A 27,236-nucleotide genomic window follows, 5' to 3' on the forward strand; every position below is an offset into this window, starting at 1 on the left:
GACTGGGGTCCAAATTGAATGAAGGAGTTAGTGCACCAGGGGTGGACTTTGGTATTTCCAATTTCAGCACTGCCTGCGTGAGCCCAAAATTCGGCACCCCACCTCTTGTCTTCTATTTTGTACATGCATTACTTCATATTTGTGACATTCTGCAGTGTCCCCCTTGGCTCAGGGCACAGTGTGGGGAATCGGTCATGCTGCCCTAAATCTACCTCTGCAAGCACAGCTCTAAACCACTGATGTTTGTAACTTCTAGGCTTGGGCTTGTACAGTAGAACCTTGGGTTGCGGACGGAGGCAAGTCTGCAACCTGCAGCGTTTGTAACCTGCAGTGCCGTGTCTGTCGCAATTTGGCGCTTCTGCGCATGCGCAAGCGGCGAAACCCAGAAGTAACCCTTTCCAGTACTTCCAGGTTTCCCGCAGTCCACAACCTGAAAACACGTAACCCGAAGCATTTGTAACCCGAGGTACCACTGTATTGCGCAGGGACCCCTGACCATTAGGTCCAGTTGTGACCGCCACTGGGGTTGCGGCGCTCATCTCGCTTTATTGGCCAAGGGAGCCGGCGTACAGCTTCCGGGTCATGTGGCCAGCATGACTAAGCCGCTTCTGGCGAACCAGAGCAGCGCACAGAAACGCCATTTACCTTCCCACCGGAGCAGTACCTATTTATCTACTTGCATTTTGATGTGCTTTTGAACTGCTAGGTGGGCAGGAGCAGGGACCAAGCAACAGGAGCTCACCCCGTCGCGGGGATTCAAACCGCCAACCTTCTGATCGGCAAGTCCTAGGCTCTGTGGTTTAACCCACAGCGCCACCCACGTCCCTCTTTATTTAAATATATATTAACATTAAAGGGACCTTATGTTGAAACCTCCACTACATATCAGGTCTCTATCCTGCCCCCTTGTTGTCTTCTCTGTTAAGCCCTCCTAATGGCTTGCCATTTTTTGCACGCCGAAGCCTCTCTTCTTCTGTTCATGGCCCCTTGTTCATGGCCTAGTCCTTCATTTATGTCTCTTCTTTTGACCATAAGGTTTTGCTTCCCCATTAGTATGTGCTGTGCCACCTCCACCCTGATCTGATGCTTCCTTTCCATGTGGCAGCTCATTTGCAGTTACTGTATACTTTGTCCAGTGATGATGGATGGCTATAGCCAACTGGTAATTGATTTAGTAGAGGAGACAAGAATATGGTCCAGTTCTTCTCCAGGTCAGGGAACATACCAAGCCCTACCTAGAAATGCCAGAGATTAAATCTTCTGTGTGCAACACAGATGTTCTGCTGCTGACCAATGGCCCTTCCCCATATTAAGGATATGTGGCCCAACTCACCTGCGTTCAAATACACTGTTGCCTGTGTTTCTGAAAAATAATTAAGCATAATGATCAAGAAGTGGCCCATGTAAGAAAGGTAGTGTCAGGCTATTCTGATGATGGGGAAATTAAATCCATTTACCTTTGCAGAGGGAAAATGGTTATGAGAGATATTTAAGGTGGCTTAAATCATTCAGCTTTTTTCAGTAGCTGTCAACAACAAAGACATTAAGACTTCATTTGCAAGCTTTATCTTTAATGTAAAATGGCAGCAATTGACATTTAAGAATTGTCTGGTAGAATGCCTTGCATTATACAGGCGAAATCCAGGAAGTGCTAATGCTGAATGAATAGTCAACATCTTTCATCTGTCACCATCCAACAATTAGTTCTTGTTTACAAAATAGATGGCCCACCTGATCTTACCTTCCCAGTTTCTGATTTTATCCTGGAATGTCCCACTTTTCCTTAGGACATCCCTATTTTCTTCTGAGAAATATTAGAGGGTATGGAGTTATCCGACCCCTGAACTGTCTGAAGGCAGCCTGTATAAGGGTTTTTTAAAATAAAAAAAATAAGTTTATTGGCATAAATGTATAATGTTTTATTTTGTTTTTAAATTTGTTGGAAGCAACCCAGTCAGATGCGCAGGGTATAAATAGTAAAATTATTATAGTTGTTGTTGTTGTGGAATAGGACACCCCTAAATTCATCAAGGGAAGTGGGTGGCGCTGTGGTCTAAACCACTGAGCCTAGGGCTTGCCGATCGGAAGGTCAGCAGTTTAAATCCCTGTGACGGGGTGAGCTCCCATTGCTTGGTCCCAGCTCCTGCCAACCTAGCAGTTAAAAAGCACGTCAAAAAGCAAGTAGATAAATAGGTACTGCTCCGGCGGGAAGGTAAACAGCATTTCCGTGCGCTGTTCTGGCTTCACCAGAAGCGGGTTAGACATGCTGGCCAGAAAAACTGTCTGCAGACAAACATCGGCTCCCTCAGCCAGTAAAGCGAGATGAGCGCTGCAACCCCAGAGCCGTTCACAACTGTTAGGGGTCCTTTACCTTTTTACCTAAATTCATCAGAGAAATGTTAGAGGATATTTAGGTGTTAGGGTAAGTGTTGGGAGCAGTGTACACTAGTGTACACTAGTGGTGCAGTTTTTTCCTGTAAAAAGTCACATTTTTGTACATTAAGGTCATGACAGCAAGAACAAGTGAAGGACAGGTTATTGTTTAAATTGTGGGGAAATGTTATAAAATGAAGGAAATGGTAAATGGGTGAGTTGCAAAAGGCCCTTCTTATGGACAGCCCCCCCTCCCTCCAAGTATGCCTTGTGTGTAAGATGTGTTCGTTATTCATATGAAAACTAACTGCAGCTGCTCAATTAATGTGCCATGATAAATATGAAATTTACATCCTTCACACCAATTTAGTTACAAAATAATTAATTTGATTCCAATGTTAAATTAAGTATGGCAAGGAGGTTTTAGATTAAAGTAAAGACAGGAGGCGAGGGGCGGGGGGGCGGAGAGAGACACACACAGACTGCAGCTTTGGAAAGCCTGGAGCGTATTTTGCACTGCACCTTGGAACAAACAGCTTCAACTAAAGAGTTAGTTAGCCTCTCTCTTTGATGGCTGCATTACCAAGTCAGAGTCTTCGGGGCCTCGTGAGGCTCAATGACAGAGAATATTGTAGTAGCTAGATGTAGGACACATAGAATTCAGACTTTTTGATCAAGTTGTAATAAACAGCTTTAATTAACTGGGCTTCCCAAGGGGATTAAAGAGAAATGAGGAACTCGGTTTTTAAGAGTTGAACCTCTTGTCTCTGTTACGTGCATTCAGCCAGTTTACAAACAGGATCCTCTGAGGGCTTGCTTCGGTGGAAGCTGAGCGGACAGTACAATTGATATATACTCTTGTTTGGATTCATATAGAAAGCTCCAGGCACTACCTGTGTTTGAGAGCAGTAATTAAACAGAAGACTTCCTTCTCCTGTTCCCTCCTTGCCTCCAGAGTACATCTGTTGAATTGCAATGGAAAGGCAGAGATGGTTGAAAACGACAGTCTCCAATATCCATACGCATTCCTTTCTTTCTTTTTATATATAAAAAAAGCTATATTGGTATTCTGTTAAGAAACTGTAAATTAGTCTGAAGTATTTTTAGTAAGTTGGGTGGGGAGAAAAATGTTTACATTTCCCATACTGTTTCAGCAGGAATAGAAGCAAAATCATATGAGATTGCTCAGTCAGTAGAGCATGAGACTCTTATATGTGGGTCCTGAGTTTGAGCCCCACACTGGGCAAAAGACTCCTGTCTTGCAAGGAGTTGGAGAGATGGTCCTTATGGTCCTTTCCAGCTCTACAATTCTATGATTCTATCAAAGACATCTCTTCATTAGACACAGAATCAAACTTTAGGCTCTTAACTGCAGAGGCATATAAAAAGCTTGATTCCATAAGCCCCCAAATTATTCTGTTTAGGAGAATATTTTTTGCCCTGCCAGCACCCCACTTTGGTGCATGAGAAGAAGAGAGGGGGAGAGTTTAGCATTTTCTATCCATCTTGTGTAGGCCCAATTTAGCAAACTCTGATATATTCATGTTTTAAGGTACAAAGATTGGAAGCAAATGGTTTATTTCAAAGCCAAAATTTTATATAAATCTTGGACCTTATATAAGCTTTCAGTTGCTACTCCTACATGAAAATATGCAAGATTTAAAGCAAACCCTTGTATCATATTTCAAGCTTTCTACTACATTTTGTTCATGCTACAGTTCCAATCGATTGGTTCAAAAAGCATTAGTAATATAGAAATCAAATCATTCTGTTTGACTTTTTTTCACCCAGGCACCACAGACAAATGTTTAATTTGCCTTTCAGCTGTACCTCTGAAAAGAAATATTTATAAAACCTATCAGTCGCCCTCAGCTTATCCCAAGCTTGAAAAGATGTTAGAGTAAAAGGTCCCATATTAACTGAATTGAATTGGGTAAACTAATCTCCAATATCTTAAATCTTCACATGGCTTTTACAGAGCTTCTATTCTCCATGGGTATTAATGCTGCTTCACAACTTCACAGAGGAAACAAAAACTTTAAATTTCAGGAAAGATTTTCTCTTTTGATTTCTTGAAACTATCAAGTCTTTCATATCATGCCAAAGATTTGGGTTACCTATTTATTCATTTTGTAAAAGTTGCATTGCTGTTTAAAAATATTAATAATATATTATATTCAGGAACATTATACAGTGGTACCTTGGATTACGCTACCTTTGGGTAACGTAATTTCGGGTTGCGAACATGTCAAACCCAGAAGTATATACTTCTGGGTTTTGCCGCGCGCGTGCACAGAAGCGGTGCCTCTGGATATGGACTTTTCGGGGTAAGTACGGACCCCCGGGACGATTTAAGTTCATATCCGGAGAGTCCACTGTACAGCATTTCTGCATAAGTACTGAAACTATTTCATAACCTGGAAGATATGATGATGGTGATGATGATGTCTGGGGGTGGTTTATTTATTCTTTGGCAATCACTCGTAGCCAAGTAAGATTGTCTTCCATGATTTTTTGGATATTGAGCGATAAGCCAAGCTTTCTTAAGCTTCTGCGAATATATTTAGGATGTTTGACGGTCATCCTCTGAGTGTGCACACACTACGTTGTAATCAGCATACTGAAGCTCTATGATGGAAGTTATGATGACCTTACTCTTTGCTTTCAGCCTACTTAGATTAAAGAGCTTTCCGTCTGTTCAATATGATTTCTACACCGGTGGGGAGTTTCCCTTTGACAATGTATAGGATCGTGACAATGAAGATAATAGAGTTGGGGTGATAACACACCCCTGTTTAACGCCTGGTCGCACTGTGAATGGTTCACTTTGAGAGCCATTGTTATTCTTAACCTGGAAGATATTATGATAATGATAATGATGATGCTGTCTGGGGCTGTTTATATAAGAAATACAAACAAAAATGTGTTTCATTAAAAAGAGACCAAAATTTGAAGGCTGCTTCATATCTTACATTATTATTCCATTGGAATGTAACAGCAGTCTTCATGAAATATTGAAATATATGCTAATTTTCCTTAATTGAGACATTCTGGAAAAACAGTTTAAGCATCTTTATAAAGTTAATTCAATGTATTTTAGTCATTGGATGATCAAGGGATATTCAGCAATTATTTTGAAAATGTGAGGTATCAAACACCTGCTTTTATACTTGAAAAATTGACTTAGACCTACTCTCAAAGTGCTATCTATTATCCCAAACTTGTGGGGGTTTCAACTGAATAATCCATATCTATGATATCATTTAGAAACTCTCTCACAAACTCATCTCAGATTACACAGCCCGGCTTCTGCAGAGGGTATGAAATTGAGTTAACTTCCCCAATATTCATATCCTGGCATGCCAGCCCAAATGTCTGCTGAGACATCCACTTCCATTCTACGTATCTAAAATAGTTTCCCCATGCCCTGTTCAAAACCACTCTGTGAAATGTTTCAAACCAACTCTGAGCATAAGGAAATTTATTGTTGAAACTTGCAAGTCCCGTGCTTCACAGTAAGTGCTACTTCATTCTGTTAATAAGACTATGATAACAGCTTAGGATCTTTCCACGGACAAGTGGCAAGTGACCTCTCACCTGGGTCCTGGCCAGCATTTTTGTAACCTCATATTGACCCATCTCAGCCTCTGCTAGCACTTGGCCTCGACTTGGTCTTGTGGCTTTGCAAGAAACACCTGACATCACTTTCTCTTCTAGCTTTTGTATCTCCTTACCCTGGCAATGATGTGGAAACCAAGCTCACTGCTTAATGCAGTCTTTTGCTCTGTAGCAAAAGAGGGAATAAGATGATGGCTCTCCTGTTTGCTGTGTCCTTTCAGAGGTCTTCATAAGGCTGATGTAGAAAGGGAAATCCTATTTAAAGGGAACAAAAAAATTGTCCAGTAGCACCTTAAAGACCAACTAAGTTTGTTCTTGGTGTAAGTTTTCATGTGCATGCACACTTCTTCAGATACACTGAAACAGAAGTCACCAGACCCTTCTATAAAGTAGGAGGCTGGGGTGAGGTTTTTCTCAGGAGGGTAGTAGGAGATGGGTGATTCACTCAATGGGTATGGTAAACCTGTTGACGACTGTTAATGACTGCAATTAGTCCTACAGGAAAAAACAAGGGATAGTATGCATATGATTAGCATGCCTGAATCTAGAACCATGGAAGGCACTACAATGAGCTGCATGAAATGGAAGTCCATCAACTCTACCTACCTGAACCTATTTAAAGGAGCCCGTCTGACCCAAAAAAGGCAATTGTACTCAGCTAGATAGGTCGTTTTAAGATTGCTTTTTCCCCAGTGCTGGGAAAAGTGCCAAATCACTACAAAGCAAAGAATCTGTTTGTTTAATCCAGGGATAACCAATGTGGTACCCTCCAAATGATGGGCAGCAATTTTCATCAGCCCCTGCCAGTATGGTCAGTGGTAAGAGATTATGAATGTTATTGTTCAGGCATAGGCAAACTCGGCCCTCCAGCTGTTTCGGCACTACAACTCCCATCACCCCTAGTTAACAGGGCTAGTGGTCAGGGATGATGGGAATTGTAGTCTCAAAACATCTGGAGGGTCGACTTTGCCTATGCCTGTTGTAGTTCAACAGCATCTGGAAGAAAGCTTGCCCTGGTTGAATCTGGGATATCAATGGGATAGCAAAAGTGCCTACCTCACTGTAGTGATACGGTGCTCTTTTCTGTGTGCTCTGCGCTGGTCCTGTTTTTTCTGTCATCCATCTCCCAGTAAATCCACGAAGGTCACAGCAACTTGGGGGCCTCACAGATGGTACTTTGCCAGCCCTCCCTAAAACCTGGCATTAGTCCTGGCATTGTTAAACCTGTTTAGGTAAAAAAAGATGCTATCTCTAGGAACACTGGCATTGCATCATTCTGTTATTCATTCTATGAGTTCTTTGAGGGTCGGACTCATAGAATCATAGAATTGCAGAGTTGAGGATCATCCTCAGCCCAACCCCTGCAATGCAGGAATATGCAGCTGTTCCATATGGGGATCAAACCTGCAACCTTGGCCTTCTCAGCACTATGCTCTAACCAACTGTGCTACCCAGAATGGATTCAATTTACAAGAAAAGCAACTCTGGTTAAACATTAGGAAGAACTTTCTGACAGTAAGAACTGTTCAGCACTGAAGCAGTGTCATCCCTCTATTGCAGGGATTTGGACTAGATGATCCTTGGGGTCCCTTTCTACAATACTATTCTTTTATCCTGTGATTTGATTTATTTGTGTGGGATTTTTTTATTTTATTTTTAAAAAGCACTATCTTTCAAGGTGTACCAGCCTTTGAAGGCTATCCACTAGTACACTATCAAAACAGTAAGTATAAAATGTGGTGTAGCCTGACTGGCTGTTTTCTGGGGCAATGAGCATTTCTTTTATTTGTGCTGTGATTTGTACTAAATATAATTAACTTTAACTAGGGATGGGCTTAGTTTATTTATTTCCAATTTTCAGTTCCTATCAAACAACCAATAAAGGGTAAATTCAAGTCAGATTCTTCACAGTATATTCTGTTCCCTGGAGATGATAAGCTCCTGATTATCTGACACTTACTTCCTAGCAAAGCAATCACTTCTGCATTTTTTCCCCCAAAACAACTTTTTAAAAATTGCTTCCATTTGTTATTTAAAATACTATTTGTTTAAATAATTCCTAACACTCAGCTGCTAGCTCTGTGGCATAATTAGTGTTTAGCCCTTTGGTTAGCTTTGATTGTTATGTGCCTTTGTCCTGCAGAGAAATGTTTCTGCTGCTACTTTAGTATGCATGAACTAAAACTATGTTTCCACTTAATGAAAGAAGATGGAAAACTTTGAAGCAAATGGCTCCTATGCATTAAGCTCATTATTTATTCATCTGTTAGAGTATAACCCACTTCCCTTTATCTGAATTTTGTAAACCCCATCTCTTCAGTATGCATGAAAAGGTATGCCACCTGGAGAGTGTTGAAACACAATTAGTATATACGCACATGTAAGAAATACAGCCAAAATTAAATGTCTACAGATGCGCATTTTAATCTGGGACTGGTCAGGCACAAATGAGCATGGACAAAAAGCTCATTCAGAACTCCCGGAGCCTCGTTTGACAATTTTCCCCACTTGAAAGAAATGTGGTTGTGGAATTTCTTCTATGCACACAATAAGACATTGCCTGTGGTGACTTCTAACTACATAGTCACAGCAATCCTATGAAGTAGAATCGCAGAATTGTAGAGTTGAAAGGGACCCAAGAGTCATCTAGTCCAAATGCAGGAACTCAACTAAGCATCCATAACAGATGGCCATCCAACCTCTGCATAAAAACCTACCCTTAAAGCCATTACGTGGTGGCTGTTACATGTAGATCAGTCCCTAGGCTCACTTCTTGGCTTGTACCTACACCTGTAGGTACAAAATAACACTGCTGCCAAAGTTCCACCAATGCTGCACTTAAACCACAACAGAGCTACTTGTGCCTATCTTCTGTAAATTAAAACTACTACTTTATCCCTCCCACCATTTTTCCTAACATGCCTTGCCTTCTTCTGTTTACTTACCAGGATGGGGCAGGGAAGGGGAAAATAATGGCCATCTCTCATTTGTTTGGACATTCTGAGGGGGGGGGGAATATTGTAGCCCTTGGGACTGGTAGATTTACCAAGGGCTACAAGTCCTAAGAACCATTAGTTCTTTTCTCCTGGTTTGCTGTTCAGGAGCAAGAGGCACCCCTTCTCTAATTTCACACTGCTTCTAGCCTCACTACTACTGGATCAGTAAGTAAAGGGGGAGTTTGTTTGGTGACTGAGGGGCTAATGAGGTTGTTTTGAATGGCTTGGGAAAACAGCTTTTATTTACCTGCCTCAGGGATGGGGTGAGCATTCCTGCCTCACTGAAAACTTGGACCCAATTTGTGTGTTAGCGCTCTTCACCCTCCCCCCTCCCCCGCCAATTAAAACAATTAAAGACAATGAGCCAAAAGAAACCCAACAACCTTAACCAACCTGAGGGTTTGGACTGGTTTACAAGCCCTCCTCCAGCAAAGCAGGGCAGCAAATTGTGGAAACAGAACACATCACACAACCTGCCAATTTCCCCCGTTTTACTGACAAGGTTTCACTGATGATGTTAGGCTTCTCCTCCAGCCTTGCCTGTCTCAGGTTATTCTAATGTTCCATTTATATTTACGTTCTGTTTTTTAGAACAAACCATAATTTACTTCAGCATTTTGGATAGTCTGAAATATTTTATGTTGCGCTGCTTCTCCTGGTTCATAAGTAATGTGGGGTCATATTGGCTTCTCAGTTGAAACAATACATTCAAAGCCTTCTGCAGCTTCTGTTGCCCTGTTGCCTGTGTGTACTCTTGTAGAATAGAATTATGTCTAATGAATATGGTAACAGCATGTTCTCTCCACATTTGTGGTTTGTAAGTATTTTTCTGGTACAGCTGCTCTTAATGTACCTCATAAGCCTGGTGTGAAGCAATATAAAATGGCTGGTGTTATTGCCATTACCGTTATTAACAGCTCACTTTTCTCTTCCTTTTCTCCTCCTTCAGCCTCTAATGGAAAGCAAAACTGCACATACAAAACAAACCTTGAAGCAGTTGGATTTAACAACCTGTCTAATTGCCTGGTAAGATACCGCTTGACAACAAGATTTTAAAATGAATGCAGTACACACAATATTGCTTCTGTATCATTTTTCAAAAATCCAGTTCCAAACTGATCTACACAAATCAAATGTCAACAGTCTCGTTCAATGATTATTTATTATCTGACCTTCTTGTACTCTCAAGAAGATGTACCTTTGCCAGTCACATAACTGAGTCCATCTGTTTGCCTCTGCCTTCGTAGGAGGTGAGCAAACTAGAGACCCTAAACATGATTCACGTCCATCCAATAGAAATAGAATGTCCCTTAACTGACTGGCAACAAAATGTTTTGGGAACTGGGACTCCAGGAAAGAAGGCACATGAGGTTCCTAACTCAAAAAGGAATAAAATTTCCTTAATGCAGACACATGCCATATAGAATACACTGCACCGTCATTTGATGGCAAAATTCACAGTAGACAAATTGCTGGAACATATGGACAAGACATATTTGCTCCTAATATATTTTGTTTAGCCTGAATGATTTCTTAGTCTTTCTGCTCCTATATACTTTGCTATTCTTACTATTTTTCCCAAAATGTAGATCTTGTGAATGTCAATATATGTTTTCCAAGTATCCTCTTTAATAGATCTATATAGTTGCTCAATATTTCATGGCAAAATGTCACATTAGCATTAAACAATGCTGAGGATACCCAATTATAAAGTTAAATATCTACCCTAAGACATGTGCAGTGAGGTGTACTGAATGCTAATCAAAAGCTATGACCTGTAGCATTATGCTGGGATTATGACCTTGGAAGCCATTCTACTGAAACAGGTTGAGTCAGCCGTAATACTGAGATCAGCTACCAGCAGCAGATGGTACAAAACTACTGGGAGGAATTATAATCTTGGCCTAGCCCAGCTAAAGTCAGGTGATGTACTGAAGCTGTTGGACAAGATAGACATCCTCCAATTTCATTAGGACTCAGTTACAACTAACTTTAGCTAGATCACAACCCAAATTAATACCTGCATCTGAATATGACTACCAAAAACCATTGCCTTTGTGGGAAGGACCATAGCTCAGTACATACTTTGCATCTAAGAGGTCCCAAGCCTCAGTTTTCTGTTGCCCCCCCCCCCCATGCAAGGATCTCAGCTTGTGGGGTTAGAAAGCCCCATGTTTGATCCTTGGAAAGTTCCTTTCAAACAGGCTACACAGTCCAACAGTCCAGCTTGTTATAAAACAGTTTCATATGTTCATGCACTTGAAGTGGTGTAAGGTGAGAGGAAACTTTTGCCAATGGTATTTTCACTTTATTTGCATCACTAAATTTGCAAGGCTTAGGCATGCAGCCAGATGGAATTACCTTGATGCATTTCTGTCCACAATACCCAATATCTAATAAGTGTTAGCAGAAAACCTAGCATTGTGTATAAGCAAAGAAATGGTTTCACATATTGTGATATTCTGGCAACACTGATGCATTTCAGTCTTAAAGGTTTTTGTTTGAATATAAGACCCATAAAAGTGGTTTGGGATATATGCTGTTCTGTTACTATATTAGTGATGTACAACTGACTCATCCAGGGTTAGAAGAAATATTGGTAACTGTAGTACTATATAATACCAGAACTCAAAATTTAGTATCAGCGTGTTTGGTTGTTGTTTTTTAGTGTATCGGGGAACTGTGCATGTGGATTTATTTTATGTATGAGAAGTATCTAACTCAGTGAAATCTGGCATCTGTGTCCTTGAGAATGAAGTTTTAAAACCAGTATTGAGTTGATCTCTGCCCCCCCCCATTAACTATATAGAAACAGATGTTAGGAGACCGCCTTGTACTTCTTTTTTTAGATGCTTGAAAGTGTTACCCCTTTTCAAGGAAAGTGTTTTTGAGACTTTTTCTTTTTTACAATCACTTTTATTTTGCCACACCAATCTTGAATATTTTTACACGTAGCTTTGTGATTAAACTCCAGAGTAAAGGTAAAGGGACCCCTGACCGTTAAGTCCACTCGTGGATGATTCTGGGGTTGCGGCACTCATCTCGCTTTATTGGCCGAGGGAGCCGGCGTACAGCTTCTGGGTCATGTGGCCAGCATGACTAAGCCACTTCTGGCAAACCAGAGCAGTGCACGGAAACGCCATTTACCTTCCCGCCGGAGTGGTACCTATTTATCTACTTGCACTTTGACGTGCTTTTGAACTGCTAGGTTGGCAGGAACAGAGACCGAGCAACAGGAGCTCACCCCGTCGTGGGAATTCGAACCGCCGACCTTCTGATCAGCAAGTCCTAGGCTCTGTGGTTTAACCCACAGCGCTACCCACGTCTTGCATCCAAATTTTTTTTCATGTGATTCTTGCACAGACATACTTACCTGGCAGGATAGATACAGTTATCACATATTTAGGTTACTATAACTAAGGACACAACTCCCAGTTGCAGCAAGGGCAGACTTTAGATTTTCTAATTTTAGCAGCACCTTGTGAGAGGCCCAAATTTGGTGCCTCGCTCCACCTTGTCTTCAATTCTGCTCAAGTCACTACACTATGTCATAGTTGTGATGCCTTGCAGTGCCCCCTAGGCTTGGCACCACCTCTGATTGCAGTTTCTCTCTTTCTCATCTTTCCAATCTTAAAATCAGTTCTTCACATTTCTACAGCAATTTGAAATATATGGATAATTACATATGTCAGCATTCATATGCATTTTCTTGTGTTATTTTCGCATGTGCACATGGCACATTTTTGTACACATTGGTTAAAGGACAGCATCACAAAATTCAAAGAAGTATGGATTTTGAAGGATAGCTGTATATAGGTGCACATATTGGTCACAGCATGCAAATTAGGTGGTTTCTCATTAAAATTTGAGCAAAAATGACTTCCCTCCCAATTCTAGCAGATACCAATAATGGAAATTTGTGATAAGATTTATAGAAAGGTTTAGAAATCCAGTCCTGAATATATTCAATATTTAGTTTTATAAGTGTGATTCCTTTTTAAATCATTAGCTGCGTATTTTTTAATGTGTAATTATAACTATATGAGATAATCCGTCACCCCTCTTTGAAGTAAATGGAATTGTGCCTTGTTTCTGAACAAAGCCAGTACAAATACCACTGTATTGTTTTATATTTACCAAGTGTAGAATACCACTAATTTGGAAAGAAATGTAAGTGCTATTTAGGAATAATAACATTGTTACCCACCTTGCCCTCCCTAAATGGTGCCTCTGGGCATCTTTGAAGGAGAGTGATCAGATTCCTATTATCAACCACTAGCAGACACAGGAAATTGAATTAATATAGTAAATGTAGAGTAATTTAGTTAAGGACTTTCTGTTCATAGGGGCCACTGGATCACAGAGCCCTTAAATAATTTATTCCATCTTTAGCTAATCAATTCAATTGTGCATGCCTGTTGATAATAAGAGTCTTACCAACCTTTTCCAAAAACACCCAGAGGCACCATTTAGGGAGGGCAAGGTGAGCACCAATGGGAAATATTGTACACTTGCACAGTCATTTCCCTTTGTATACACTATGTGTTTCCCTTGTGTAGAAGATAATAGGAAATTATTGTGGGCGCCAGAATCATTGCATGCATTAAAGCCCCTGGATCACAGCCAATGAGTCTTATACACAAAAGAATTTCCAATTATCTTCTACACAAGGGAAACACATACGTAATATATCCACTGGGAAATGCCTGTGCATGTACAAAATGCTTACCTCTCTCATATAAGGAAAGGAGATTTTTCCATGTGTGAGGGATTCAGCACATGCAACTAAAGGGCTTTGTGGGCCCTGTGCTTTGGCCAGTGGTTTTAGCGTCTAAACATAAAGTGCGGGGAACAAGACAAATTAAAATATATAATGGGGATTCTAATGGTTAAGGCCTATTGATGTGGACAAACCACTTGAAGGGCTCCAGCTAACCACTTGTCCTCTTGAACCTTGCTCACAGTGGTTCACAAGAGTGAGCCGGAAGGGGTCAGCTGGTTGAGTCTAGTGAGTTGGAAATGTCTTGTTGTGGGAGGGAACTGGTACCACTGGCCCTTAAAGAGGTGGCTGTGCACCCTCTCCCTGAACTCTGTAGTTTTAAAACATATATTAGCTAGTTCCTCTCCCTTCTTAGGCAAGATGCTCAAGATGGCGGTGGCAGGTATACTCAAGCTTTTTCAGTCCGGGTTTTGTTTCCCGTTTTCATTGGAATTCTCCAATATCTCTAACTATATGAAACCCACACTGGGACCGCACGGTGAAAGGCTAAAAATGTGCATAAATTGATAGATGAAAGTTATTAAATGGTGTCTTTTCCCATTCTGTCAACCCATACTAAGTCAGAAATGAGCCCCCCACCCACCCCAAGCTAGGGATATTCTGACAAGCAAAAGTTAATCACCTGATTAAATGCTCATGAACAGGGTGAGCAGGGCTCCAGCCTGTGAGCAACATCAACCACTGCTTCTGTCTTTCCCCCCTGTTTTCAAGCCCAAACCTATTTATGAGGAATGAGCATGATGTGAAAAGTAGAAAACAACTCCAGACACAAACTATATCTAACTTTATAACTATATTAGGGTTTTGGGTTTTGTTTTTTTGTTTTTTGTTTTAATTCTAAGCTTAAACAATTGAGACAGTTAAAGCATATGTAGCTGTAGTATGAAACTTGTTGAAAACTAAGTGGGACTTTTTTATTTGAGCAGAGTATTTTTCTTTTAAAGCTGTTGTAACTTTTTATTTTGTTTCATGCAAGCCAACTTCATAAGGGCACCTATCTTTGCTTTCTCTTTATTACCACCTTGATCTGACCACACTGTTCTGTTCTCATGGATGAAACAAACTCTATGAGGCAAACCTGTCCTGAAAAATATTATCTTCAAAAGGCTGAGTCATCTGTTTGATGTACCATTTTATAAACCATTAAACCATGTCCAAACTATAGGTCTTTCAGGAACATAGTAAGGAGACTGTGAAAACAAAGTCTAATAATAATGAACTTTTAACAATACAGTTGTACAATGTAGTAGAACCTATTGATTAGCAAATAGTCAACTTGAGGTTTGATGTCTGTGTATTAAAAAAATGGGTCAGTGCTGAAAGCAGGAAGATTATTTTAGGAGATTTTAAAGTGATTATATATATATATATATATATATATATATATATATATATATATATATGTTATTATGTCTTTATCAGCTCCTCAGATTGATGCCTACAATAATATTCAAACAAAATAAATTATAGACATAATTATTAGTATGGATGGTATTAGTATGGATGGCAAACACTGCAAATAAATTCTAAGGAAAAATGCAAACGCCTGGAATTTCTGGACTCCAAAAAATATTGCAAAATAGATAAATTAATAGAATCCATGGGCCCTGACCTGATTTTGGTGTAATAAGTGTTTATGGAATGGGCCATAAATAGAATATGGTAAACACTCAAATCCCATAGCATTGCTACAGCTATGCATGTGAATTGGTTTCTGCCTTCTATTAGCTTCCTGTTTTAACTGTTTTATTTGTTATGTTATTTTAATGGGCTTGTTTATTGTACATTTGAATTATTGGTTTTTGTTTTAATGTTTTGTCGAAGTGGCCTTATACTGTATTTTAATTAGGTGTGGTCGTATTTTTTTAACAGGTGTTATATCTGTAAACCACTTAGAAACCATTTTAGTAATAAGTAGTAAGAGTAGCAGCACCACCAATAATAATAATAATAAACCTGGCTGCTTGTGTTGGTGTTGAACACCACCCAGACCTGATTGGGCTTTGCAAGGAGATGGAGATTTAATTGTGGAGAGGATTGAGGAGAGATCGGATTATGAAGCCTACCTCTTTAAGTGGGATAGTGGTTCTTAAATAAAACCACAGAAAAATTAAAAGGCATTTGAATCAGTTGAATCAGTAGTGCTGCCCAAAGTGGCACACCACTACTGAATTGTCATTTTCCCGGCTGTGGCAACACTGCTTCTTTCTGAGACTGGAATGGGGCAGGGCAGCAATGAGGGAAAGGGAAGCACTGGAATTGGCAGTGGCAATAGGCACAGAATATGTACAGGAGTTGGGAGGGCAGTTCAGTGGTGGTGCCATACCTCATGCACTATGACTGATTTGGATGAAACATTGTATGAAGTAAGGGATAGGCTTCTCCATCCAATTTCAGGGGAAAGTTTACCCAATATTGTGGTAGTGCCAGGAAGTGTAACTCTCTAGCTTTCCCAATAGCAATGAATAATAGCATTTTACATCTAATATGTAAAAATAAATGTATGTTTTCAGAGTTACTGCTTGAGTAGAGGATTAACTTGCCCACCATCCTTCATGGCTCTAGTTTCTTTGGCGAAGCAGACTTTAGCCATCCTTTAACAACCTTGCAGGATGTCATTCACCCTTCCCATATTTTCTTTCATTTTCAGTCCAGCCTTTTTCTAGCTGCATAATTCTCATTTCTTGTACATTCTAGAATGTGACACTAAAATATGATAAAGTCCATGAGATTGGCTTTTATGATACAGGACGTATGATGTCAATATAATAGAAAAGGCCTCAGTCAAGTCGTACAACCAGTCATTAGTCCTTGGGTTGGCTGTGGCTTCTAGGATAGGAGTGCATTTGGTGGGCTAATGTGACAGCTGTAGCCTTTTAATAATTCTCAGCATCCCCTGCAGTCATGTAAAAGTCTGTGTATAACCTCTAGGATGATCATTTACTGCAGATCTCTCCTGCCATTTCTGTAACAGCTTGACCCACATGATCGACGATGTAGTAGCTTAAAAACAGACAGGCTCAAAGCCAGCTAAATAATAATGCTAGAGTAATAACACAGGAGAGGAAGGTTGGTTCCATCGTTCATGCCATAGCACGGCATATTCTGTCATAAAAGTGATGGGGCTATAGACCAAATTGTCTTTTTGGAAAAAAGTCAATGGAGAAATATCACTCATGGGGCTTTGGAAGAGACAGCTGATGTTTCCTCTAAATGGTGTGTCAAAGGCTATTTGTGGTACAACATGGCGCTAGACATTTGGTAGGCATTCCCTGTATTGAGCAAATCTGATAGAAAGTCAATATTTATTGGCTTAATTCAGTATGTTGCATTACTTTATTAGGGTCTGCTTCATTTCTCATGCTCCAGGTTTGACATTCTACCGCCAAATCAGGAGTCTAGGAGAAAACCCTCTTTCCTGAAAATAGGTACTTGTAATATCAATGTCTTCAGCTGAACTGGCCTTCCTTCCTGCACAGACTTCACAGTGGTCCACCTGCCCCATCTGCTGTTTAGAACTCTACAGCTGAGGGATCAGGGCTGGATTGCATTGAGTGCCAAGTGCCTTATGGCGCTCTGATGGAGACGATATCACAACAACCAGTCTGTGACTGAGATATTAGAGCTGATCCAAATCTGTATTGGGGTTCCATCAGGCCATTGTGACAAAGGTTGGTATTAATGAGAGGGTAATCTTGATGTCCAATTAGCATGTAAGACATTCACTGGTTATGGTGATTTGGACCTCACATTTTGTTTTAATTTTCCTAAAAGTTTTGTTTTGATATGATATGATATGGAAACATGGCCATAGAATATTGTTTCTGCAGCTATCTTGGAATGATTATTTCTGTTTTCTTGAAAATAAGGATTGGAACATATCTGCATTTTGCATGGCCATACAGCTGAAAGCACTATGTAGAGAGCCATTTACTTGACGGCTAAAGTGCAGATCAGTGGTGCTGGTGTTTCATAAAAGTAGTTTTTCATTTCCTTTTTCTTTCTATTTTTTTGCAATCAATGCATTGTAAATTAAATGGATAGTATCAACTAAATTTTATGCAAAGTAGACACATTTAAATTAATCAACATTTCTAAGTTAGGTCTATTAATTTCAGTGGGTGTTCTCTGAGTAGCTGAATACCGCCCAGCTTTATTTTATTTTTATAATCCACTAACTAAAAGAGACAAACACCTTAGTTCAAATATATAAGAAGCATATACCACAGTTTGCAGTCAAATCAAGTTATGAAGAAACCATGAAATTCAGATCTGACATACTTTTAAAACCTAAGAGGAAGGCACACTTAGCAAACCCTCACCATGATCAACTCCTGCCCAGAAACCCATGTCCCAACTGTGGAATCCAGAATTGGCTTCCACGGTCACTTACAGACTCACTGCTAAGACCACGTACATGAAAGACAATCTTACTCAGCTACGACTGATTGCCAAAGAGAGAGATTCGGAACTGGCAAGAGGGACAGAAGCAGGTTGATAATTTTAGATTTACTGTGATATTTTCCATCCTCAGAAATACATTTCTAAATTCTGTCCTAGTGTGGGGCAGGACAGAGGAAAGGAGACCTTAGGATCATTTAAATCACAGCCACTTCCTATACTTCTGTACCCTTTTTAGCCCAGCTCACATTGGGCTTTGATGCAGTTAAAGATTGAGGCTCTGGTGTTAAAGCTACCTCTCGGATGATGTAACTCCCATATTCATTTATGGAGGTTGCTTACATGTTCAATGGCTTCTGGTACCCTTTCCCAAGGACCATAAAGGTAAAAGGTAAAGGTACCCCTGCCCATACAGGCCAGTCGTGTCCGACTCTAGGGTTGTGCGCCCATCTCACTTAAGAGGCCGAGGGCCAGCATTGTCCGGAGACAGTTCTGGGTCACGTGGCCAGCGTGATGAAGCTGCTCTGGCGAGCCAGCACCAGCGCAGCACACGGAAATGCTGTTTACCTTCCCGCTATAAAGCGGTACCTATTTATCTACTTGCACTTAGGGGTGCTTTCAAACTGCTAGGTGGGCAGGAGCTGGGACCGAAAGACAGGAGCTCACCCCGCCGCGGGGATTCGAACTGCCGACCATACGATCGGCAAGTCCTAGGCACTGAGGTTTTACCCACAGTGCCCCCTGCGTCCCTAAGGACCTAAGGACCATAAAACTGCGCCCTAAAATCCTTTCAAAGTGCTATATTTTGTGAACACAGACTTTTGCAGACTGATTTCAAAAGAGTGGCTTGATTTGTAGGCATCTGTTGTGATCAGACTAGTACAGACTTTGATTGACATACAATAATAATAATGATGATAATAATAATAATAATAATAATAATAATAATAATAACAAACAAGTTTCATGATTTATTTAATGCATTAAACAAATGCTAGCTACACTATGCAAACCTCTAATATTTTTATTCACATTCATGCTTCAGTCTCTGTGCAGTATTCATTATGCATTTTGAGACTACTGTGGACTACAAAATCCATGATTTAGTGTTATGGTGATCAAAGTACATCTACATGGAAATATTCAGAGCCTTCATAACATCAAAAATAGCAACTATGGCAGCATAAATGGAAGCAGCTGAAATCTAATGGCGCTTGCAGATATTCTGCAGAAATCTATACCCCTGGAGAAGGTTTAATGGCAGAATTCCATATATTCGTATTCTTAATTAATATGCATAGTAGCTGAGCTCTTCCTATGTGGTTGTAAACTGAATAATCATCCAAGCCATAATTTACTTTAGAAAACAGTGCAGAAAATATGTTGTAGCACTGTAATTAGAAACTAAGAAACTAAGCATTTAAGATTTAAGCAACATTAAAACAGATCTGATGCTTCATCTGCTGGTATAAATCAATCTTCTATAAAATATCATAACTGATTTCATGATACAATGTTATCTGCCTGCAGTGACATTTACAAGCATGCATTAAGAATGAATGCATCCCTTACTAGTATGCTTATATGTGTCAATATTTGTCAGTTTTTTTACTATTCAGTGCTTCTACAAATGTCCGCTTGGTCTTCTTTCAGTTAAAATGACCTTGGCAAATATCTGCACATGTGGTTCCTGGAGTATTTTCGTTAATTGGGCAAAACAAAATCAGCTGTGTAATTGATAATGGTAAAGAAATTAACTATACATTAAACTAGAGTACCAGAAAGATTAATCTACTGATGAGGCAATTATTTGGGAATTCACATAATCAATAAGTATTTAGAAAGAATGTGAACATTTTCTATTACAAGATAAATCTATGCAAATGGTGTAGGAAATCAATAAACTATTGTCTTGTGCTGAATGAGAACTATAATTTGTCATGTTCCCACATTATTAGATCTATTGTCCAAATGTCCATCGAAACTGGCTAGTGAAAGTTTATTATACAACTTTGTCCTTAAAAAACAACAACCCACCTTCTGAGGAATGAGACAATTTCCCACTTCCATTTGTTTATCGTTCTTTGGTTTTGCTGTGCCTCCAAGTCTGGTTTAAACAGGAGAATTTCTCAAGCTAATTTTGGCATTGGAGCATTTACAGCAGAATACAATGCCGGATGAGTCTCCTGAACTACTGGAACTTCCTGGTCTGCAAAACATGCTATGGAAGAGCTACTTCATAATGTCTGCCACCGAGCTTTAATTGAAACATGGAAAGCTGTTTCAATTAAAGCTCAGTGGAAGACATTATGAGGTAACTCCTTCCATGGGCCTTTTTGTACACCTAGTAGGGCAGGCAGGTGTTGGTGAATTTTTTTTATAGAAAGGAAAACACAAACCACACATCTCACAGTGATAAGATGAACTTCACCTTGCACCCACCAAAATTCTAAACAAATTCTGAAGTTCCCTGCAAATAAAACAGAAAAACAGGAGGGAATTGGGTGGGAGAAGATGACTTTTGAGAAATTGGAGGACTAGCAAAGACAGTGATGAAATAGGTTGAACGATGGTCTGACTTGGTTTGAGTAAGCCTTAAATAAGCCATAACGAATAGTCATAAGAATTGCTATCATCATATGTAATGCTAAATGTACCTTAGCTTGGTTTCACTGGGGTTGCAGTTTATCAAGAAATAATAAATAAAAAAAGCAGTGAAAGAAAAACAATTTGGTGTATCTTTGCAGAACTGGCTTGCGCGAACACTACAAAAATGCAGGATCAGGATTTATATAGATGACTTAGGGCCAAGCAAAGGTGAAGAAGAAACAAAGGTAGAAAAGCTCAATGGGGCTGATGTTTACTGCTACAGGAGGTCAAAACCTCTGAAGGCGAGGCATTCAAAAGCTGCTCTAAAGATCAGTCAAAATGCAGGCAGGGGAATCTGGAAAGGACAAGGCAAGAGAAAGACATAGGCATCCCGAGCAAGTAAGTGCACCTGTGAGGCTTTTTTGAATCCCATTGTGGCTCATTAAGTAAGTAACACATTGAAGCAGACAAAGAGAAGGATGTGTAGGATAACTTCCACAGTGCAACTTTCAGCATCTGAACTTCAAGAAAGCAAATACCTGGCTGATAATAAATGAAGGGATTTCCCCCCGCCCCAAAGCTGGGATCTGCATCCTAAAAAGCACTTAAGTGATTTCTGTTCATCTACACAATTCATCCTTTGTTTAAAGTATCACTTTGTCATTCAAACAATACAATACTTTTTATACATGGAGAATTGGGCAATGAAATTAGTGAGTATTTTAGTGAAGTTAAACAAATTGTCACCTTTATCAATGTAATACAAAGACAGCCTTCAATCTTACTTCAAACTTACCTACAGATTTTTGATGACACATTCTGGAAAAAAATACATTTAAAAGTTTATATTAAAATAAACTTGAATGAGTCAGTGGAACATAGCTAGATGGTCTTGCCTACAATGGTGATAATGTTCTTCTGCATGCAACAGGTCCTTCATAAATTCATTTATTTATGAATAGTATATCCATTGCGATAAAAAGGAGAAATCCTATTTTTCCAGAACTCCTTAATGGTGAGAAAATATGTAGATGTTTTCGCCATGCTCTTAGAAGAAGAATATCAAATAGCCCATTTTTTCCAGAAAAAAAGGTTACACCCATAATTGCTTAAAGTACTTAAATGTTTGCAGCAAGTGATAAAATAATAAAATAAATAATAATAATTCAATAAGGATGCAGCCAATAATTGTCAGTAGTGATGCAGTCCTGAAAAGTTTTTCCCACTGAGCTAACACACACAGGAGTACTGTGTCCAGTTCTGGGCACCACAGTTCAAGAAGGACACTGACAAACTGGAACGTGTCCAGAGGAGGGCAACCAAAATGGTCAAAGGCCTGGAAACGATGCCTTATGAGGAACGGCTAAGGGAGCTGGGCATGTTTAGCCTGGAGAAGAGGAGGTTAAGGGGTGATATGATAGCCATGTCCAAATATATAAAAGGATGTCACATAGAGGAGGGAGAAAGGTTGTTTTCTGCTGCTCCAGAGAAGCGGACACGGAGCAATGGTTCCAAACTACAAGAAAGAAGATTCCACCTAAACATTAGGAAGAACTTCCTGACAGTAAGAGCTGTTCGACAGTGGAATTTGCTGCCAAGGAGTGTGGTGGAGTCTCCTTCTTTGGAGGTCTTTAAGCAGAGGCTTGACAACCATATGTCAGGAGTGCTCTGATGGTGTTTCCTGCTTGGCAGGGGGTTGGACTCAATGGCCCTTGTGGTCTCTTCCAACTCTATGATTCTATGATTCTAGGCACAGCTTGAAGAACCCCAACTCTATTACTGATGGTTTGTGACATCACAACCATTCTATTAAGTTTTTATTATTTATTGTTTTAAAGACACTAGGGTTGACAGTGTGGAAACACATGAATTACAGGTTCCATAAAAAGTCACTGCATTTGAACTTGTTCCATGACCAGGCCTAAATTCAGTTTGGATTGGGGCTAAATAATCAGTATCATCTAAGAATGCCTGCATCCCCACCCTGCAATGATCCTCTCCACCACCAGTGTTTGTAACTAGTTAGTCCAAGGTAATTGATCCAAGTCCAGCTTTTATAGGAATGGTTGTACCACTGCCATTTTCAAGGTGGCAGGGACCACCTCATGCAATTAAATCTTAACCAGATTCTTGACCTAACCAGTCAAACTTTCTCTGCTTGATTTAATAAGCCAAGAGGGACAGAAGTCAAGAGAGCACATGGTTGGCCACAGAATGGCAAGCATTTTATCGGACTGTCTAAACTCAAGCATGATCCTATACCATTTCACATGCTATGACATTGGACATTTCAGTCAGGACTGCAACTGCAGAATCAAGACCTCTCCAAAGTCAAGCAACTTTAATTTGGTTGTTATTTAAATATTTATAAACCACCCTTTGGTAGAAAATATAACAAAGGTGCAGAACAGAGAAACATCAAAATAGAGTAAAAACATCGATAAAATAGTAAAAAAGGAAAACTGGGTTCCAATGTACAGTTTTTAAAAGACATTTAAAAGAAAACAGGGATGACTCCTGCTGAACTTCAGTTGGCAAAGCGTTTCCTAAATCAGGCATAGGCAAACTTGGCCTTCCAGATGTTTTTGGCCTACAACTCCCATGATCCCTAGCTAGCAGGAACAGTAGTCAGGGGTGATGGGAACTGTAGTCCCAAAACATCTGGAGGGCTGTGTTTGCCTATGCCTGCTGTAACGGCTTAGTCCCTGGTGAAAGTTGACTGAATCTGAGACATAAGTGGCCACCCAAAATGTACAGTCAACTGGTCACAGTCAGTCTTCAAGGGCTCCAACAGTCCCACCCCATAGTGGGAATCAGCAGCCTCTGGAGAACTTGTAGAAACTCCATCAGTTAGTTGTTTGAAGATGCAATGCAGGCTACAACATGCACTTTCTTTACTGCTTGCAGTGCCACATGGTAGGCATGATAATGCACACTATGCAACCTCAGAGTGAGAGATGCACACTTCACCTAGTCATTTTATCTAATCATATTTTAGTGGAATTCTTCTTGCAACTTTACCTGCATCTTCTGTACACTTGACTGCCCTGAGATTGCCTAGGATTAAGTTGACCTTGATTGATGCAATGAAATGTTTTAAAGCACTGCTTTTCAAAAATATAAATGATGGCTGTTTCTCCATCAGACAAAAATGGGGGGAAACCCACTTATTGTTTTAGAACAATTACTCTTGAGGACCTCCAGTTTCACTGTTGAAAATGTACAGTGATGTTAAATAAATGTACAAGATGTTAAATAAAATTGCCTATAAAATATTGACATGCACATTAAGTGATTGCAAAATTGTATTCTGGCATGGCTCTTTTGAACAATATTTCACATCTGTACAATATATTAAAGCACTGAATTCAATTTGTCAATATAAAAGCACACAACCTCAGGCCTTCTGCAGTAACTATGCGAGTCCTGCATAGTTTGTAATTATAGTTTGTAATTAGCAAGAATGAGGTTGTGCTCTCTTCCAGTTCTTTGAACTTCTGTCCCCTTCTTAACATCTACATTTTTTTTGTTCCACAGACCCTTGTTATAGGATATATGTTCCATCTGTTTTCATTGAATCATCCACTCACCTATTTTTATCTCTTTTTTTAGAAAAATGTTTTATTCCACCTTCCCATGATTGCTCATATTATTTGAAAGCATATATACAAAACAAGTATAAAGTAATAACACATACGAGTGCAAGAATTCAATCAACCTAAAAACAAATGGGCTTGAGATAGGTCCTTTTATGTTCAGGAGAGAAACTGTGAACCCAGCTCTTGTGTAGTTGCCTCATAAAAATGAAAGCAACCACCGATAAGTCCATATCCCTTATGGGTGGTAAATGTCGCTTTCTGAATAGAATAGCAGGTCCATAGAAGATTATCTGCATCCCTGGTTTTGGGGGTGTTTATTTTTAAGTCCTAGAGGAGGAAATAAATATGTAAAACAGGTGCCAAAGTTACCATTACAATCCTATTAGAATCAGATGCATAACTAAATTGCTAAGCCCCAATGCAGCCCAAATAAGAAAGCTCTTACATCACTGTGAGAGACTGAGGAGAAATGCTGATGTTTCCAAAGCCTTCATATGAAGGTGAAGCTTCATGACAAGGAAGGAGCAGGCGCAGGATGGGGCTGAATGCAATGTCACGAGGAAAGCGGCAGCTCTGCAGCAGAGGAAGAGGGCACTGCTTGTTTTTATTTACATTTGTAAGTCACCTCATAAAATAATTTCCACAGGTGATGTACAGAAAACCACATGTAAATCAAGGTTAAAAATGCAATAAATTACAGTTGATTCAACATTTAATCCAACACCAAGACAAAAGAATAATAAAAAATAAATGTTGGACACAGTAAACAAGAGACTTAATACACACAGAGGCACTGGGAACTAAAACCACCCCACTCGAGCTAAAACCACCCAATCAGCATTATGTGGCAGTGACTAATATTTAAATAGTATTAAAAGATGTTAAAACTGGCCTGAGGTCTTTGCCCCTGGGATAGGCACCTTCCATTCAGCGGTTCATGTGAGCCAGAGGAATATTTTGTATAGGAACAGAGGGATCTGTCAATGTAGGTTTCTCTCAGTTTCTCATTTTTCCTATCTTAAATTACAGTTCCCCCCACATACACATTTTAATGTGCATTTCTCCTAAATACACATTCTTGTGCAGTATTGCCAAATATATATATTTGAGGTTGTACAAAATATTACCTGCGGAGCACTGAAGAGTTCTTGATAGATGGATTGATAAAGTACAGCAGCAGAGAGTTGTCGTAGGTTTTTTTAACTGAAAAGTTTCATTTAAAAAACAAACAGAAACCCTATATTGATCTGCATTAAAAAGAACAGACCGAGAATAAAAACATCAAGAGCTCTACAGAAAGCATTCTGGACAACCTAACTTTGTGGAGGACGCAAAGAGAACTGGTGTGAAGCTTGAAATGTCTTTTTAAAAATATGCAAGCAATAATTTATATCATTTGCCAACCTCTTAATTGTTACAAGATAAGAAAGGCTCCCTCAGCCTGTAAAGCGAGATGAGCATCACACCCCCAGAGTCGTCTGCAACTGGACTTAACTGTCAGGGGTCCTTTACCTTTTTAAGAAAGAACAAGAAGCAAATCTCTTCTGGAGGAAGGAAACCCCTTTCAACTTCTTCCACATAAAGCCCCTGGTTCTATTCAGTAGGCTTAATCCACATGGAGCTGCCCTTGTGCCTGTAAATTTTGCCCCAAAGTGGGGAAATTCTATAGACATTTTTGGATTCCCCATTATATAGTGAATGGAGAAAACAAATCCTAATTTTATACAGAGCCATTTGGACCCATAATTACAGAAGTGGAAAAAGTACAGGGCAACTCAGAAACAATTTTTTAAAGGCACAAATGCAGACAAAGTAAATCTAGGGGGCCCTGCACACCCCTGGCTACCAGCACCCCCACTTCTTCTACAGTCTCCCGGCACCCAAAGGTAAGCTGGAAATTTCTGTTCCCCATGCAGTACTGTTCCCCATGCAGTGCTGAGGCTTCTAGTGAGCAAGTTCATTATTCCCTATTAATGAAGCTTCCTTACAACTCAAAAATAGAGTGATAGTTCAGAGGCAATAAAATACCAAGGTTTTCCCAATAAGTGTTTAATACTTTTGGAAAAGAATCTCTTTGAGACAAATTGTGACAAGAAGGTCAAGGGAGGAGTAAAAAGAGCTTCTTCTGTGGTTTTTAGTGTGACATGTTTTATGGATGACCCCGCAGTCTACTCACAAGTATAGCTGAACTTCAGCTAAAGCTTTAGCATCAGTGTTCATTAAAATGGTAATAAAACTGTTTGCTCTCTTCATCCCATTTCAAAGCCCACAGCATTCTGGAGATATTTACACATGCCATATGGCCACACAGAGTATTATAAATTTCCACTGGAGAGGTTTTAGAATTCTAAGTTCTGTTCCCTTCAAAATGCCAGAGGAATCACAAATGCCTTAAATAACCCAAACATTTACCTTATCTATGTCTTTCTGTTTTATACCTCATTCTCCTTTCCTCTCCTTCATGTTTTGATTAAGATCTGTACAGTGAGTTCTCCACTAACTCTTGTGAATCACTTCCTCCAGTAGTGGAACTGTTCCTTCTCTCCCAGACTACTGTCAAGAGTCCTGGGATTTCTCACTATTGCAATGATTTTTTTAAGCTGTTGCTGCTGGCTCAAGGGTAGTTGTTTCTTAAAATGTGCCTACAACATCTCTTAGTCTTCTCTCTATGAGGCTAATCGTCCCATTGAAGAGAGGACCTCAGCATGGTAGCCAGTGTCAGGGGTTTCTTCATTGTTTAAGCCTTGGCAGGTCCTGACTCTGTCAGGCACTATTTTCCCCTCTAACTTTAACCATCTTCAGACATTCAGAAGAAAGCATGAGGGTTGAACCTGGGGCATGCACAATTCCCCCACCCCAATGTATTTGTGTGCACTGCCC

At 39.9% G+C, this 27,236-nt stretch overlaps 1 long non-coding RNA gene across 2 annotated transcripts; it reads right to left on the reverse strand.

The window, feature by feature from the left end:
• Positions 1-3,080: 3,080 nt before the first annotated feature.
• On the reverse strand, positions 3,081-27,009 carry LOC307214012. Of its 2 annotated transcripts, XR_013837831.1 has the most exons (5): positions 26,769-27,009; positions 25,484-25,603; positions 7,048-7,215; positions 6,108-6,246; positions 3,081-3,335 (listed from the first exon to the last, which is right to left on the reverse strand). It is a non-coding gene; the product is annotated as an uncharacterized lncRNA (long non-coding RNA). The 2 variants fall into 2 exon arrangements; XR_013837830.1 differs by lacking the exon at positions 25,484-25,603.
• Between the last annotated feature and the right edge of the window lie 227 nt (positions 27,010-27,236).

This window comes from Podarcis cretensis (genome assembly GCF_951804945.1).
Source record: "Podarcis cretensis genome assembly, chromosome: 4".
Lineage (NCBI taxonomy): Eukaryota > Metazoa > Chordata > Lepidosauria > Squamata > Lacertidae > Podarcis > Podarcis cretensis.